General features: G+C 40.9%; 1 long non-coding RNA gene across 1 annotated transcript in view; it reads left to right on the plus strand.

The window, feature by feature from the left end:
• The first annotated feature begins 1,033 nt into the window (after nt 1–1,033).
• LOC141083718 (uncharacterized) overlaps nt 1,034–16,360 on the plus strand; it is an 80,630-nt gene continuing 65,303 nt past the window's right edge. The window contains exon 1 of the long non-coding RNA XR_012230798.1: nt 1,034–1,128. This is a non-coding gene — a long non-coding RNA (uncharacterized lncRNA). The remainder of the gene's footprint in view (nt 1,129–16,360) is intronic.

A 16,360-nucleotide genomic window follows, 5' to 3' on the forward strand; every position in this document is an offset into this window, starting at 1 on the left:
GTGATTGCAGACAGTATCCTTTCCGGTCCCATTCTATCTAGACAGTTTAGGCCCCATCGTTTGCCTACTCTATTTTCTGCCTGTGTTTGTGCCTCATCTTGTCTCACTGGCAATATATGTTCGGGGTCTATCTATTCCTTTGGGGTTCTACTCTGGGGCAATTTAGCTTTACCCTTTCTCTCTTTAGGCTTAGTTAATTTTTTGGCTGTGCCGAGGCATCTAGGGCATCGTAGGTATGTCCCACGGCTAATTCTAGCTGTGTTGTCAGTTTAGGGGTCTGCAATCCGCTAAGTTACCAACCTCTCTGGTTATCTGGTTGCCTCGCCTATTCCCCTGTTATCCTCCTCGGTTACCTAATCATAATACAATACAATATATACGCATACCAGGAGGTCAGACACACAGTCAGAACAACAGTATAGCTGACAGGGAATCCTAGTCTGGAGTGAGTATAAATATTCCAACCAGATCCAAAGGGAGGCCAGCAAAATTAACCCTGAGAGAACAGGACATTAACTATGTCCTAACATGAGACAATGATTTTCTCTCTGATGCAACATGCTAATGACACTCGGCTCATTCTCTGCTGCGATAGTGAGCCAAGTGTCAGTGCTCTATGCTCCGATCCTCTAGCATGAGAAAAGAAATTTATCCATCTTCTCTGCTGCCGGCGTTGGCTGGAATCGCACTTGGGCAATATCCGAGTGCATTGCGATGTTTCACATGCACACGTAGACTTACATGGGTGCGTGCGATACAATTCTCAGGAGCAATTGCAACAATGTGCCAAATCAGCATGAGAAAATAATCAGATGTGAGCTGCGCCATAGACGAACATTGGTGCTAGTGCAATCCAATTTTTTTATCGGATTGTGTTCTGCCCATTTATGTGCAGCAAGTATTTTCATAAGTGCTGTACCAGTTATGACCATTAGATGTCATAGTTGTTCCCTTTTTCTGTTCCTAGATTTAGGAACCTCTCGCTTTAACAGCTTGTTTTGATTAGAACCACCCCTTCAGTTTCCCAGGCTAGGGAACTTGTAGCCATTTTCAACCCGGATCTCTGAGTTACATACACACATGTTCCTGGCTTTCTCTACAAATACAGCTTCTATCAAGCGGATTTTGGTGAGGGTTAATACAGTTAAATATCTGTGCTAGCTAGCCATTATGCATCCACCGTGCAGTGTCTTATGAGAGAGGCATATGGTGCAGCTTGTTGTAATGCCTTTTGCACTGCTTGTAGATAGGTGCATTTCTGTTTAGGGTAGTGCAATGCTGGCAGCCTAAATTTGCTTTAGTTATCCCTCTTAACTGCATTATGTGTTGTATTGTGCAACCTCTGTAATTCTCCTGTTACTGATGTAATATCACTCTGTATTATTGCCTGTTACTGATGTAATAGCACTCTGTATCATGCTGTTGTCTCTGTTATCTGCCAGTACTGATACACTGTTTATTTCTTTGTAGTTTTTACCCTTTATCATCACCATTGTTGTTCACTGTTACCAAGTTCACATCATCATCTCAATAAACATAGACTTAAGCATCCATACAGTCTTTTTACTGGGAGTGGGTGAAGGGTATAGCCATATGCTGGAATCCACAAAGCATCATAAGTGGAAGAAGGCAGAACAGATTGCATTAGTCCAATTGCATCACAAGTGGAAATGAGCCCTTAGGCTACTTTCACACTTGCGTTTTTTTGCTGCGCGTTTTTTGTGCACACAAACGCGTGAAAAAAACGCATCATGCGTTTGTGTGCATTTTTTTGCGAGTTCTGGTGCGTTTTTTTTAAAAAAACGCATCCTTTTTTTGAACATACGTGCGCATTACAATGCGCACGTATACGCACCCATAGAGTACAATGGGGGTTTTGCTGTAAAAAAAAAAAACGCATTGCGTCCACATGCGTTTTTTGGGGGCAAGTCGGACGCACAAAAAATGCAACAGGATGCATTTTGTGCGCCCGAGCACACACTACAAAAAAACCGCATGCACATACAAACGCGTACAAACGCATGTGTATGCGCACATAAGCACACCCCATGTAAAATATAGGAAAAAAACACATGCGTTTTTTACACTAAAAAGCAGCGCAAAAAAACGCAAGTGTGAAACCAGCCTTACCCTCAATTTTTGTCCAGCAAACCTACATAGTATATCATTTGACACAGCTTCTCCATGTCTATACCATTCTTTCCACAGATTTGACTACATGAACAATGCAACAGGTTACCTTTAATTTTACTGGGGTATGCATATATGGTTGAAGATGGCCAGATGTTAGTATAACTTTAGATATGATACTCATAATAATTCATAAGATTTTAGCTTTGAAGATTTCATTTTTTAATGCAATCTACAAATAAAAGTCTCAAAATAGCAAAAAAGCGCATACTCAAAATAGCAAATAGCGCATATTTTAAGCCACAGCAAAATACAACTACTACAGATTAGTGAATCTATTTGATGAAAATTGCATGAGAATCATTTTTTAAATGTAAGAAATTCACTAAATCTGGAAATTTCAACAATATGGCAGAATCGGTGCAAAGCTCCTAAAATGGTCTTTGCTACAGTGGGGAAAAAAAGTATTTAGTCAGTCAGCAATAGTGCAAGTTCCACCACTTAAAAAGATGAGAGGCGTCTGTAATTTACATCATAGGTAGACCTCAACCATGGGAGACAAACTGAGAAAAAAAAATCCAGAAAATCACATTGTCTGTTTTTTTTTTCATTTTATTTGCATATTATGGTGGAAAATAAGTATTTGGTCAGAAACAAAATTTCATCTCAATACTTTGTGATATACAGTATCCTTTGTTGGCAATGACAGAGGTCAAACGTTTTCTGTAAGTCTTCACAAGGTTGCCACACACTGTTGTTGGTATGTTGGCCCATTCCTCCATGCAGATCTCCTCTAGAGCAGTGATGTTTTTGGCTTTTCGCTTGGCAATACGGACTTTCAACTCCCTCCAAAGGTTTTCTATAGGGTTGAGATCTGGAGACTGGCTAGGCCACTCCAGGACCTTGAAATGCTTCTTACGAAGCCACTCCTTCGTTGCCCTGGCGGTGTGCTTTGGATCATTGTCATGTTGAAAGACCCAGCCACGTTTCATCTTCAATGCCCTTGCTGATGGAAGGAGGTTTGCACTCAAAATCTCACGATACATGGCCCCATTCATTCTTTCATGTACCCGGATCAGTCGTCCTGGCCCCTTTTCAGAGAAACAGCCCCAAAGCATGATGTTTCCACCACCATGCTTTACAGTAGGTATGGTGTTTGATGGATGCAACTCAGTATTCTTTTTCCTCCAAACACGACAAGTTGTGTTTCTACCAAACAGTTCCAGTTTGGTTTCATCAGACCATAGGACATTCTCCCAAAACTCCTCTGGATCATCCAAATGCTCTCTAGCAAACTTCAGACGGGCCCGGACATGTACAGGCTTAAGCAGTGGGACACGTCTGGCACTGCAGGATCTGAGTCCATGGTGGCGTAGTGTGTTACTTATGGTAGGCCTTGTTACATTGGTCCCAGCTCTCTGCAGTTCATTCACTAGGTCCCCCCGCGTGGTTCTGGGATTTTTGCTCACCGTTCTTGTGATCATTCTGACCCCACGGGGTGGGATTTTGCGTGGAGCACCAGATCGAGGGAGATTATCAGTGGTCTTGTATGTCTTCCATTTTCTAATTATTGCTCCCACAGTTGATTTCTTCACTCCAAGCTGGTTGGCTATTGCAGATTCAGTCTTCCCAGCCTGGTGCAGGGCTACAATTTTGTTTCTGGTGTCCTTTGACAGCTCTTTGGTCTTCACCATAGTGGAGTTTGGAGTCAGACTGTTTGAGGGTGTGCACAGGTGTCTTTTTATACTGATAACAAGTTTAAACAGGTGCCATTACTACAGGTAATGAGTGGAGGAAAGAGGAGACTCTTAAAGAAGAAGTTACAGGTCTGTGAGAGCCAGAAATCTTGATTGCTTGTTTCTGACCAAATACTTATTTTCCACCATAATATGCAAATAAAATGAAAAAAAAACAGACAATGTGATTTTCTGGATTTTTTTTTCTCAGTTTGTCTCCCATAGTTGAGGTCTACCTATGATGTAAATTACAGACGCCTCTCATCTTTTTAAGTGGTGGAACTTGCACTATTGCTGACTGACTAAATACTTTTTTTCCCCACTGTATATTACAAATTGTCAAAGACTGTATCAGCCAGAGAAATGTGTGACTTCAGAATGCGGTCTTCTCAATAATGTCTTGCAGCCATGATGTCATCTGGCATACTACAGGCAATCAGGAGGGACTATCATTGTCTGTGTAAAAGCATAAACAGCAAAAGCAGCAGCCATTATGCCATGAATATGGATAGTGAGAGGAAGATAGTCCAGCCATAGAGATAGAGAAAGCCTGAAGAGCTGCAGAGATAGTGTGGGAAAGGACAGCAGGGCTTGAGGAAAATAAAAATAAATTCTGGTGAGACAAAAAGAGAATCACTAGGTCATACACATCTAGGAAACGAGAGGCTTTGAAGTACTTTTGATTTGACTTGCTGCAAATCAAATTTGCTGTCAAGGTTTGGTGAACTTTGCAAATCAAAATTTCAAGAGTTTCACTTATCTATAACTACTACTACTATCAATATTAAAAAAAACAAGCGTGGCTTCCAGCACAAGCAACTGGATAAAAACTGTAAGTTTATGAAATCAAGTTAAAAATCCATAAAACTTAAAAATCTCAACACCTTACGTGTTTCTGGCATTTTAAGACGTAATGCGTGTTAATTTTTTGAAATTTGCGGTTTCACAAAGAATCAAATATTTTGAGATTTGATTCTCGGTTTTCAAAAAAAAAAAACATGCCCTGCACCATTTCCCACACTGCTGAAGCATTAGAGAGTGGGCTAATGTAAATTTGTGCTGCTGCGTGGTCCTCCTTCAATGTCCTACAGCTGTGTCATTGTACAGTGGGGGTCAGTACCAGAGCCATCACAGATATGAGGTTCCCTGTGGAGCACAGCTTGTATGGTAGTTTTTCAATATCCATTTCCAGAGTCACTGAGCTAGCCTCTCTCTCCTGTAGAGTGTAAGCTCTTATGATCAGCAGAGTCTGCTCTTTCCTTCAAAATGGAAGCTCTTATGGTCAATGGGGTCCTTTCTCCTTCACCTGTAAAGTTTAAGCTCTTATGGTCAGCGGAGTCCTCTCTCTCCTGTAGAGTGTAAGCTCTTATGGTCAGCCGGGTTCTTTCCTTCTTCTCTAGTGTGTAATCTCTTATGGTCAGTGAGGTCTTCTCTTTCTTTTTCACTTGTCTAGCTTGTGAGCTGTTATGGTCAGTGTGCTCTTTTTTCTTTGTCCCGCCTTTTTTTGTCTGCAATATTTTCTCTCTAGCCTTGCCCTCGCGTATTTTTTTGAGCAGTTACAAGTTTTCCAGTATTGAGATTTGTGTTAATTTATTTTCCTAAAAATCAAATTTTTGTGGTACGTTAGGCGAAGTCAGTAAATTGAAATTTCAAAAGATTTGCTTGTCACTATTTATTATTATTATTATTATTATTATTATTATTTCTGTATTTCTAAATTATAATTGTTATTGCTTGTTTTACTATATGCTTTTTATTTGTGTTTTAAATCTTTGACTGTTTCTAACATGTTTTAAAAAACATCCTAATATTGGTGCTATAATTATTCACAATTCCCCATCGTGCACCATATCTCGCTGCAACATCTCCAATGTGTTCTGCCCTAACCACATATTAAGAACCCCTATGGCTTTGTGTCATTACTCATAACAAAAGAAGATATGTTAGACTCTATATAAGTTTATTATGTGTAACATAATATAAAATTTAGCAGCACAATTTATGAGCAGCTTGTAAGATTTCTCTGGTGGGGTAAGTCAGTGGTGTGAAAGAAGCCTTATTATTACACTTTCCAGCCTAATCCACCATATGGTAAGGCTTTCCTTATTGATAAAACAAAGGTCTGAATCTCGGCAGACATGGATTTTACATCCTGACATCACATCTGTCACTTGATGCTGAGAGTGGCATAGTCAGGATTAGAGCAGCACTTATTGACTTGTGCAATTACTAACACCCCCTCCAGATAACACTGAGCTTGTAGTAACCTTAGGGGTTTATAGGCATGAAGATACATGGTGGACTGTATAACAAGATAATGGTTCTCTGTCTCTTTGTATATATGAATACTACAAGGAAAAAAAGTATTGTGGCACACTGCTGAATCATTAAATTCAGATTTTTCATATGTGTGTAAGGCTAGTTTTACACTAGCGTTCGGAGGCACAGTGCAGGGCCGCTGCTAAGCTCCGGCCCCGGCCGCTCCTCCTCCGGTCAGCTTCTCCTCTGATCGCATGACGCTGCATGCAATCAGCGTACCCTATATTTAGCTTTGGGTACGCTGGTCGTGCGCTGACATGATTTTGCCGGCGCTGCGCCGAGCGCACAAAAACTCACTGTGTTGCATTTTTGCATTTTTGGCTAACTTTGATATATATATTTTTTCTTGTGATTTTTAATGATTGATTTTATATGTATGCTCTTATGCCTGAATAAAGATATATAATTATATACCTTTCTATTGAGTCTATATTATTCTAAAAATATACCTTTCTATTGAGGTTTATTTACACCTTATTTTTTATATGCTCATCTATATGGGGAGAGTAAAGTAAGCCTTAGCAAAGGTTTATCTGCAGGAATGTAAGAAATAGCATATCGTGAACAATATCAATATCGAATGACAAGTATGCTGAACAATAACAACATCAATAAATGTTTTAATTGACAACACCGATATCAAACGATAAGAATATTGCACAACAACAATATTCCTAGGTAGAATATAGGGGACGTTCAGCAAAGAAAGCACAACGACAAAAGTGTATAAAAAGACATTTTATATCCCAAACCAAATGCACAGTATCAAACTGATATAACAGATAATCCTTAATAAACCATTACAATATAGCAACAGATGACACATACATCCCTTAGGCTTATACTCATTTCCATCATATCATAGTTAGGGATGAGCGAGTACTGTAGTATTCGGACTCGCTGTACTCGTTACGAGCACCTCCAATGTAAGTCTATGGGAAATGAGATTAAAGGGCGGGGACTGTGATGGACTGGGCGGGGACTGTGCTGGCCTGGGCGGGGACTGTGCCGGGCTGTGCGGGACTGTGCAGGGCTTTGCAGGTACTGTGCGGGACTGTGGTGGGCTGTGTGGGACTCTTTCTTTTCACACCATATTTAAATTACACAGAGACGTGCTAACTGGTTGTTATCACCCAATAATGGTTTTAATACACAGGAACCAAAGATATATTTTTTGTGGTCTCAGGAACCTTTGCACTTTCAGATGCCATAAAAATTGACATAAGCATCCTGATTACTACATCTAAGAGCCTTTTAAAAATTGTCCAATGGTCTACATTTTAGCTACAAAATGCAAAATGATATATACCCATATTTCAATGTCTTACATTTGCATATCTTACAGGGAGATCACAAGTATTGACCGTTTGAATGCAATTTGTCTGATTCCCTTTTTGTTCAACATCTTGTGTTAGAAAGAGTTACATAGTAACATAGTAACATAGTAATTAAGGTTGAAGGGAGACTTTAAGTCCATCTAGTTCAACCCATATCCTATCCTAACTTGCCCTAACATGTTGATCCAGAGGAAGGCAAAAAAAACCCATGTGGCAAACAGTAAGCTTCACATTGGGGAAAAAAAATTCTTCCCGACTCCACATACGGCAATCAGACTAGCTCCCTGGATCAACGCAATATTAAGGAAACTAGTGTATATACCCTGTAATATTAGACTTTTCAAGAAAGGCATCCAGTCCCTTCTTAAATTTTAGTAGGGAATCACTCATTACAACATCATATGGCAGAGAGTTCCATAGTCTCACTGCTCTTACAGTAAAGAATCCGCGTCTGTGATTATGCTTAAACCTTCTTTCCTCCAGACGTAGAGGATGCCCCCTTGTCCCCGTCACAGGTCTAAGAGTAAAAAGATCAATAGAAAGGTCTTGGTATTGTCCCCGCATATATTTATATATTGTAATAAGATCACCCCTAAGCCTTCGATTCTCCAAACTAAATAACCCCAAGTGTAATAACCTGTCTTGGTATTGGAGACCCCCTAGTTCCCTAATAACCTTGGTCGCTCTTCTCTGCACCCGCTCCAGTTCAGCTATGTCTTTCTTATGCACCGGAGACCAGAACTGTACACAGTATTCTAAGTGTGGTCGCACTAGTGACTTATATAGAGGTAAAATTATGTTCTCCTCATGAGCATCTATGCCTCTTTTAATGCATCCCATTATTTTATTTGCCTTTGCAGCAGCTGCCTGACACTGGCCACTAAATGTGAGTTTGTCGTCCACCCATACACCCAGGTCTTTTTCAGTGACTGTTTTGCCCAGTGTTTTACAATTAAGCACATAATTATACATTTTGTTCATTCTACCCAAGTGCATGACCTTACATTTATCCCCATTAAAGCTCATTTGCCATTTATCAGCCCAAGCTTCTAGTTTACATAAATCCTCCTCTAATATAAAATTGTCCTCCTCTGTATTGATTACCCTGCAGAGTTTAGTGTCATCTGCAAATATTGAAATTCTACTCTCTATGCCCCCTACAAGGTCATTAATAAATATGTTAAAAAGAAGCGGGCCCAAAACTGACCCCTGTGGTACCCCACTGCTAACCGTGACCCATTCCGAGTGTGCTCCATTAATAACCACCCTTTGTTTCCTATCCCTGAGCCAGCTCTTATCCCACTTACACATATTTTCCCCTATCCCCATTGTTCTCATTTTATGTATCAACCTTTTGTGTGGCACCGTATCAAAAGCTTTTGAAAAGTCCATGTACACCATGTCCACTGCATTCCCTTGGTCCAGTCCGGAACTTACCTCTTCATAAAAGCTTATCAGAAAGAGATGAAGTTGGAGGGTATGGACAACTAAAATCTGACATGTAAGGAAAGCTTTTTCTTTGCATACTCTGGTTTTATCTTGCGCTTCAAAAACAAGTATTCTGTGAAAGTGCTGTGTATATGTTCAGTGCATAGAAAAAATAAAATGTATGTGTCATTGATGACAAAAGTGTTAAATTGGAGCAGAAAGCTGACCATAAGTGAGGTGTTTTAGGTTCAATACAAAGATAATGACTGCTGTTTTATCACTGATCATTAGTGATTAGTCAAAGTGCATTGTGATACTCAGATATCTGGGCACTTGGATGTGGTCGGCACTCATCGAGCATTGGCTTGTGCTAGGATTGGGCCTTGCATGTTTCATGTCTGTTGCACAGTCAATAAACATGCAAGGATTGCCTGCCAGTCACTGTAATACCGTTGCCATCTTGATAGTGGTATTACTGTGATTGGCTGCCCGCATTACCTCAACAGAGGTTATAAAAGGACATGCTCCGCCACGCTCGACACACTGAAGCCATTGCACAGCTCAGGGACTGTTCTGATTGAAGGGAGAGAGTAGTTATCAGGCCTGTGTGCACAATTTTAGAAATCAGAGGTGATACTTTGCTGAACTATCATAATAAATGTCCTTCAAACGGCTAATCTTGGGCTTTGCTGTTTCTTTAAGATACATTCTGCTTTTAGCTTGAGGACAGCTGATGGAACAGGGAGACTGGCTGAAGCAGGGCTTAGGGCTTTGCAGTCCATTGCTAAATAAATAGCTGCTGCAAGTGACCACATTTTTTTGGGGGGGCGAAAAAATTGACTATTGTAGTCCGTACAATTTAATCCACTTTGTGTGAAATGATTGTGGTTTGAGATTTAAAAAATAAACGCTCAGGCTGCTACAGGTGACCAAATTTTTATGTCCAAAAATTGACTATTGTCATCCATATAGTTTAACCTGCTTGTGTGAAATTACTGTGTTTTGAAAGTTAAAAAATGCTTGGAATGCTAAAGGTGAACACATTTTTTGTTGTAAAAATTGACTCTTATCATCCATACAGTTTAACCTGCTTTGTTTCAAATTATTGTGGTTTGAACTTTAAAAAAAACACTTAGCTTGTGACATGGACCGCATTCTTGTGTTTTAAAAATTGACCATTGTCATCTATAAACTTTAACATGCTTTATGTGAAATAACGCTGTTTTGAAATTAAAAAAACAGCTTGAAGTGCTATGGTTGATGACCACATTTTTCCTTTTATTAAAAAAAGTATTTTCAATTAATCAAGAAAAATTGGTTTCCAGAGAAATAGCAATTGAAAAATACGTGAGGCATGTGGTAAAGGATGGGAAAATGGAAGAGCTGATGATGATGCATGCAAATGGCATGGATGTGGGGTAGCTGCGACTGCACCTGCTGCTGGAGTACATATGAGCATGGCCGGTATGCAGTAACAGACAGAAGGCAGAGCAAGGGTTAACAGTTTTTACTGCTTTAATTGAACAGGGGGTTAACTTCTCACAGGGAGATGAAAGGTTAAAGAGAGAAAAAACAGTCCAAATTACAAAGGATATGCAGAGCTAAGGAGCAAAGTAACAGCAGTTTTTTTGTACACTTATCATGTCAGGAATTTCTCACACTGCAGATACTACCTGGAGGTTAGTAGTGCCAACAACAGCTGGCACGGTGCTTGTCCAAGAAGATTCTGTGGGTAACAGTGGTCCATCTTCTGGGGGCAGCGGTCGGTCTCTGGCACCTTCTGCTGAGCCGCTAGTCCATAAGCATATGCGGCTGGAACAAACAAGCCCGCAGAACTATCAGGGTCCACTGTGGCCGGGCAGGTATATGCTGGTAAGATGGGTTGCAAACGTCTGTCCAATACCTGGTTTCCTCTATGCGGCACGTGTGCTGTACTCATGGTCACGAAGCACACAGGACCTTAGTCTCTGCCAGTTACCGGGCACACTGCATTTTTCTATCTGGAATACCCGATTGTGACGGCAGGAGTACACGGACACGGGCGGGCGCAGTCCCAGTGCTCAAGGGATGGAGCGCGCCTCTCTCTGTGTTGCATACTGCCTGTTCCCACCAAGACTGACTGCTTCCGGGTGCGCTGTGGCTCTTGCCACTTTGCTACACCCCCTGCTTCCGAGTGCAAAGGTCTGTCCGGTCCCTTACTCTTTCCCCTGGACAACAGAGGAGACAGCCCCGACAGTTCCAGACCCAGAACAGGACCCTGTTCTCCTCCTTACATACAAGCAACAAACCCATCCACGACACATAGCTTCCTGTCCCACTGGCACAGGACACAACTTTTGAAGCCACATCAATGTAAACAGGCGGTTGGTTGGATAGCAGATAATGTTTCCAGCATGCTTGCCAGCACTGCCAACTCTTCAAAACAGTACAGTCTCACTAGCAAGTAATCTGGATCACTTAATACTCAAAAGTGTGCATGAAAAATCCTTAAAAACATGAATTTATTAGATTATAAATAAAAAATACCAAGCCCTGTGCATGGCATTAATAAGACAAGAAATTTTTTGGGTACCAATACAAGCCACTAATCCCTTAAATGGCAGTGTTATAAAGATGACATGCTAATAATAAAATGCTATCACCATAACAGGATAAATCAGATAATTAAAAATACCATTATTGCAGGTTAGTGGAAATAACTCCAGGTCATATCATAAAATGTATAAGGCCTATTTTTCCCTGGGATTAATGCTAGACTGTACCTGCCTAGCAGTGGAGGTTGGCACCCTAATAATATGATATTTGCCCCCCCCCGCTTCATAGTAGCTCACCCTAGTTTGCCCTATTTGTCCATGCTAGACATACAGATGCAAATACATAACTAGTTTAGACAACATAGGCACTAAGACACACCATCGAAGAAATGAAAAACTTATCGTATTCCAGATGTCATAGTATCAGTCTCTGACGCTCAACACATTTCTCCAAGAAAGTGGATCTCATCAGGAGGTCAAATTATAAATCATAGAGAGATAGAGATGACTGTGGTAAAGCAGGATAATCAAGAGCTCATTGGCACATATCACAATGGGTTCTTGATTACCTTGCTTATCTGCAGTCATCTCTATCTCAGGGACTGTACACTTAACGACCAACACGTTAACAAGTGCTTGTGGCTAGGGACGTTATATTTTTCTGACAGCACACTGGGTGAAAATTGTGGAGGCAAGGGCAGAATCCCAACGGATAACGGCACATGTGTTATGTTACCGACTCCAAGGATGACTGGCCCTACCTCTATCATGGTTTCTTCCATCTCCTACATCAGTTCCTGCTCCTCCTCATCCTCCCTCTTCAAGTTATTATCTCAAAGCAGATCGTTCGAATCAGCCGTAAGTTGGAAGCTCTGCAGCACTGCCTCAGCAAAGTGGTAACAGGCTCTGCTGAAGCTAATTTTTCTAACACAAAAACCGCAAACCACTCCACAACAGAGTTACTGAATGTAATAAAAGACCTGACAGATCGGTGGCTCTCACCACTCAACCTACAGCCAGGCATGGTCGTCTGTGATAATGGCCATAACCTGGTTACGACTGTGAAGCTTGGCAAGTTCACACACATACAATGAGTGGCCCATGTGCTCAACTTACTGGTTCAGAAGTTTCTGAAAATCTGCCCAGATTTGCCAGATCTTCTGGTCAAGGTACACCACGTCAGTGCCCATTTCTGCAAGTCTACTACAGCTGACACCGCTCTGAAACTGCTGGAGAAGTGCATGCAAGTGCCAGATCATTGACTGGTGTGCACGGGCTACATGCTGGAACTTCACACTGCACATGATGGCAATGCATTGTGAGCAGCATAAGCAAGTTGTTGAATGCCAGCTCCAACATGCCATTAAGTACTCTAGTCAGCTTCCACCACTGAAGATTGAGCATTGATATCTGATATTTGTGCGGTTTTCCAAGATTATGAGGACTCTACAAAGATGGTGCATGGTGATGTCGCCATAGCGCAGAGACCACGGTTCTGTACCTGCTGCTGCTCACAATTAAAGCTGAAACTTTGCATGCGGACCAAGTGGAGATGGAGGAAGACATGAGACAGGCAGATACTACCCAGCCTCATTTCATATGCTCAGCACATATTAGATAACAATGAGGAGGTGGAGGCTGAGGAGGAGGAGGAGGAACAGAAGTTGGATGGTAGTGCAACAGAGGCTATTACCCACACAAGCTTTGTCCCTTCTCTCTGATGTGGATGGGCTGAGAAGGGGAAAGGAGAAATAGATGGAGGAGGAGGAGAAGCTGGAGAGTAGTCATCATGGTGGAGACAGGGAAGTGTTGGCTGCATGTATTTTGGCACATATGACTAACTTTCTGTACTGCTGCCATTCCCGTGATCCTCATTTAAATTCATCTTGGCCAAAAAAGACTACTGGTTGTTCATCCTGCTAGAACCACACTAAAAGGAGAAACTTGCATTTCCCCTTCCTGAGGCGGAGAGGTCTACTAAAATGGTGCTATAATAGAAGACCATTAAGGCACCAAGCTTCCTTGCCCAACTAAGGAGAGGCTAGGGAGATACACACAAGGTACAGCAAAGGCAGGGTTACACTGTTAAAGGCCTGGGTCAATTTCATGACACCCTCCCAGCATCCAGATCCTGATGACCTGGTATTTTTGACAAGGAGGGAAAAGTTTTTAAAAATTGCAATACCTGGCAGAAAAACACAGTGTATTCACTAACCCCTCTGTGACTTTCAGCTTTTGTGTTTCAAACTCGACACCTAGCATTAGGTGTCCCTCTATGCCTTGGAGGTGTTGTGCCACTAAAGTCTTGTCTGAGCGAGTTTTTTGTGCTGCCAGGAGGGTTATAACAGACAGGCGCTTTCACCTTTCAATAAAAAAGCTGACAGGCTCACCCTAAAAAAAATGAACAAAGCCTGGTTTAGCCATGACTTTTCCCCACCTCCAGATGACACATTCAGTGTTATTAATCTTCAATATTAAAGTTGTTGCCTTCAAGGGTCTATGGATGACTGGATGACCCTACTTATAATTTTTTCTCAGCTTTGCACTTTGTTCAAAGCCTGTATGAGTACATCAACTACAAATTCAAAATATTTTAAAGAGGCACACCAGTTGTTCCTTTCAAGGGTCTATGAATGAATGGATGAGCCTACTGACATTTTTTTTCCCAAAACCTTCAAGAGTGTAGAAGTGCCACAACTACACTTTCTTAATTTTTTATAAGGCACTTCAGTTGGTGTCTTCTAGGGTATATGGATAACACTGCTTATAACTTTTTTTCTGGGTTCGCAATGTGTGAAAATCTTTTATGAGTGTAGAAGTGCCACAACTACAATTTCTTACGGTAATTATTGTATGAGGCACTCTAGTTGGTGCCTTGAACGGTGTATAGATTACCCTTCTTACAATTTTTTTCTGGATTTTCACTATATAGAGAGCCTTTGTGTGAGTACCACAACTACACTTTTTAGTATTTGAATGAGGCACTACTGTTGGTGCCTTCAAGAGTGTATGGATGCTGCTGCTTGAAATTCTTGGCAGGCTTTGAACTCTGTGCAGACTTTTTATGAGTTTGAGAGTGCCACAACTATTCTTTGCTCACAATATTTGAATGAGGTGCTACAGTTGGTACCTGGAGGGGTGTGTGGATGACCCTCCTTGTATTTTTTGGCAGGCTTTGCACTGTGTGCAGACCTTTTATGAGTATGGGAGCACCACAACTACACTCATTGATCACTCTGTCAAAAAGTTTTTTCTAACATCTAATCTGTGTCTCCTCCCATTCAGTTTCATCTCATTGCTTCTAGTCTTTCCTATTGCAAATGAGAATAAAGATGATTCTTCTACAATGTGACTGCCCTTGAGATATTTGTAGACTGCTATTAGGTCTCCTCTCAGTCTTCATGCTTGCAAGCTAAGCATTCCCAAATACCATAAGTGTTCCTCAAATGAAATGGTTTGCAGACCGATCACCATTCTGGTCACTCTTCTCTGAACTTGCTCCAGTTTGTTGATGTCTTTTTTAAAATGTGGTTCCCAAAACTGGACTCAGTATTCCAGATGAAGTCTGACCAAAGAGGAGTGGAGGGCAATAATGACTTGTTAATACTTCCCAGAATTGCATTTGCCTTTTTTGCTGCTGCATCACACTGTTGACTCATGTTCAGTTTATGATCTATTAGTATACCCAAGTCTTTTTCACATGTGCTGTTGCTTACCCATACTCCTCCCATTCTGAATATGCTTTCTTCATTTTTAATGCTCAGATGTAGTACTTTGCATTTTTCCCTGTTAAAAAACATTCTGTTAGTTGCTGCCCACTCGTCCAGTTTATTTATATCATTTTGAATCCTCTCTCTCTCTTCTCTAGTATTAGCTATCCCTCCTAGCTTTGTGTCATTAGCAAATTTAATCAGTTTACCCTCAATTCCTTCATCTAAATAATTAATAAAGATGTTGAACAATACAGGGCCCAGGACAGAGAACTGTGGTACCCCACTTGAGACATTCTTCCAACTGGATGTGCAGCCATTTACGACCATTCTTTGGGTCCTATCACTAAGCCAGTTATGAATCCCCCTAACAGTTGACTTGTCCGTTCCATACTTAGTCATTTTTTCAATAAGGATTGTATGAGATACTTTGTCAAATGCTTTGCTGAAGTCAAGATATAATATATATATATATATATATATATATATACAGCATTTTCCTGATCCACCCCGTCAGTGATTCTGTCATAGAAGGAAATTAAGTTAGTCTGACATGACTTATTAGTTACAAACCCATGCTGTCTATGGTTTATAAATTCATTCTTATCCAGGTACTTACATACATGTTGTTTAATAATTTGTTCAAAGATCTTTCCTGGTATAGAAGTCAGACTCACCGGCCTATAGTTGCCTGGGTCCACCTTCTTCCCCTTTTTGAAGATAGGAACAACACTTGCTCTTCTCCAGTCTTCTGGTACTTCTCCTGTTCTCAAAGAATTTTCAAAGATTTTCAACCGAATTTTTGACTCCAAAATTTTGCCTGGACGTCCACATCCTGGCTTTTGAATGGATGGATGGACTTTCATATTCTTCCAACTGTTATGACACTCACATGATGCAGTTTGTCCATTTTCTTATGCAAGAGACTGCTATGGATGATCTGGATGATGCTGTTTCTCTTTTCTTGGGAATTGGCTGCTCCTCGATTTTAACTGGCGACCTTTTGCTTGGAAATCAAACTAATTGTACACTGAGCTTTTAGGAAATATGAGAACAGATTGCAATTTGTAGTGTATAGGATGAAAAAGTTTTTTTGCACCTCCAGGAGTAAAACAGTAACGATGCACCTACTTGACAAGAATTTGCATTACCAATCATATGTTAAA

Source organism: Dendrobates tinctorius, unplaced genomic scaffold (genome assembly GCF_039654945.1).
Source record: "Dendrobates tinctorius isolate UK_male_01 unplaced genomic scaffold, ASM3965494v1 ptg000021l, whole genome shotgun sequence".
NCBI lineage: Eukaryota > Metazoa > Chordata > Amphibia > Anura > Dendrobatidae > Dendrobates > Dendrobates tinctorius.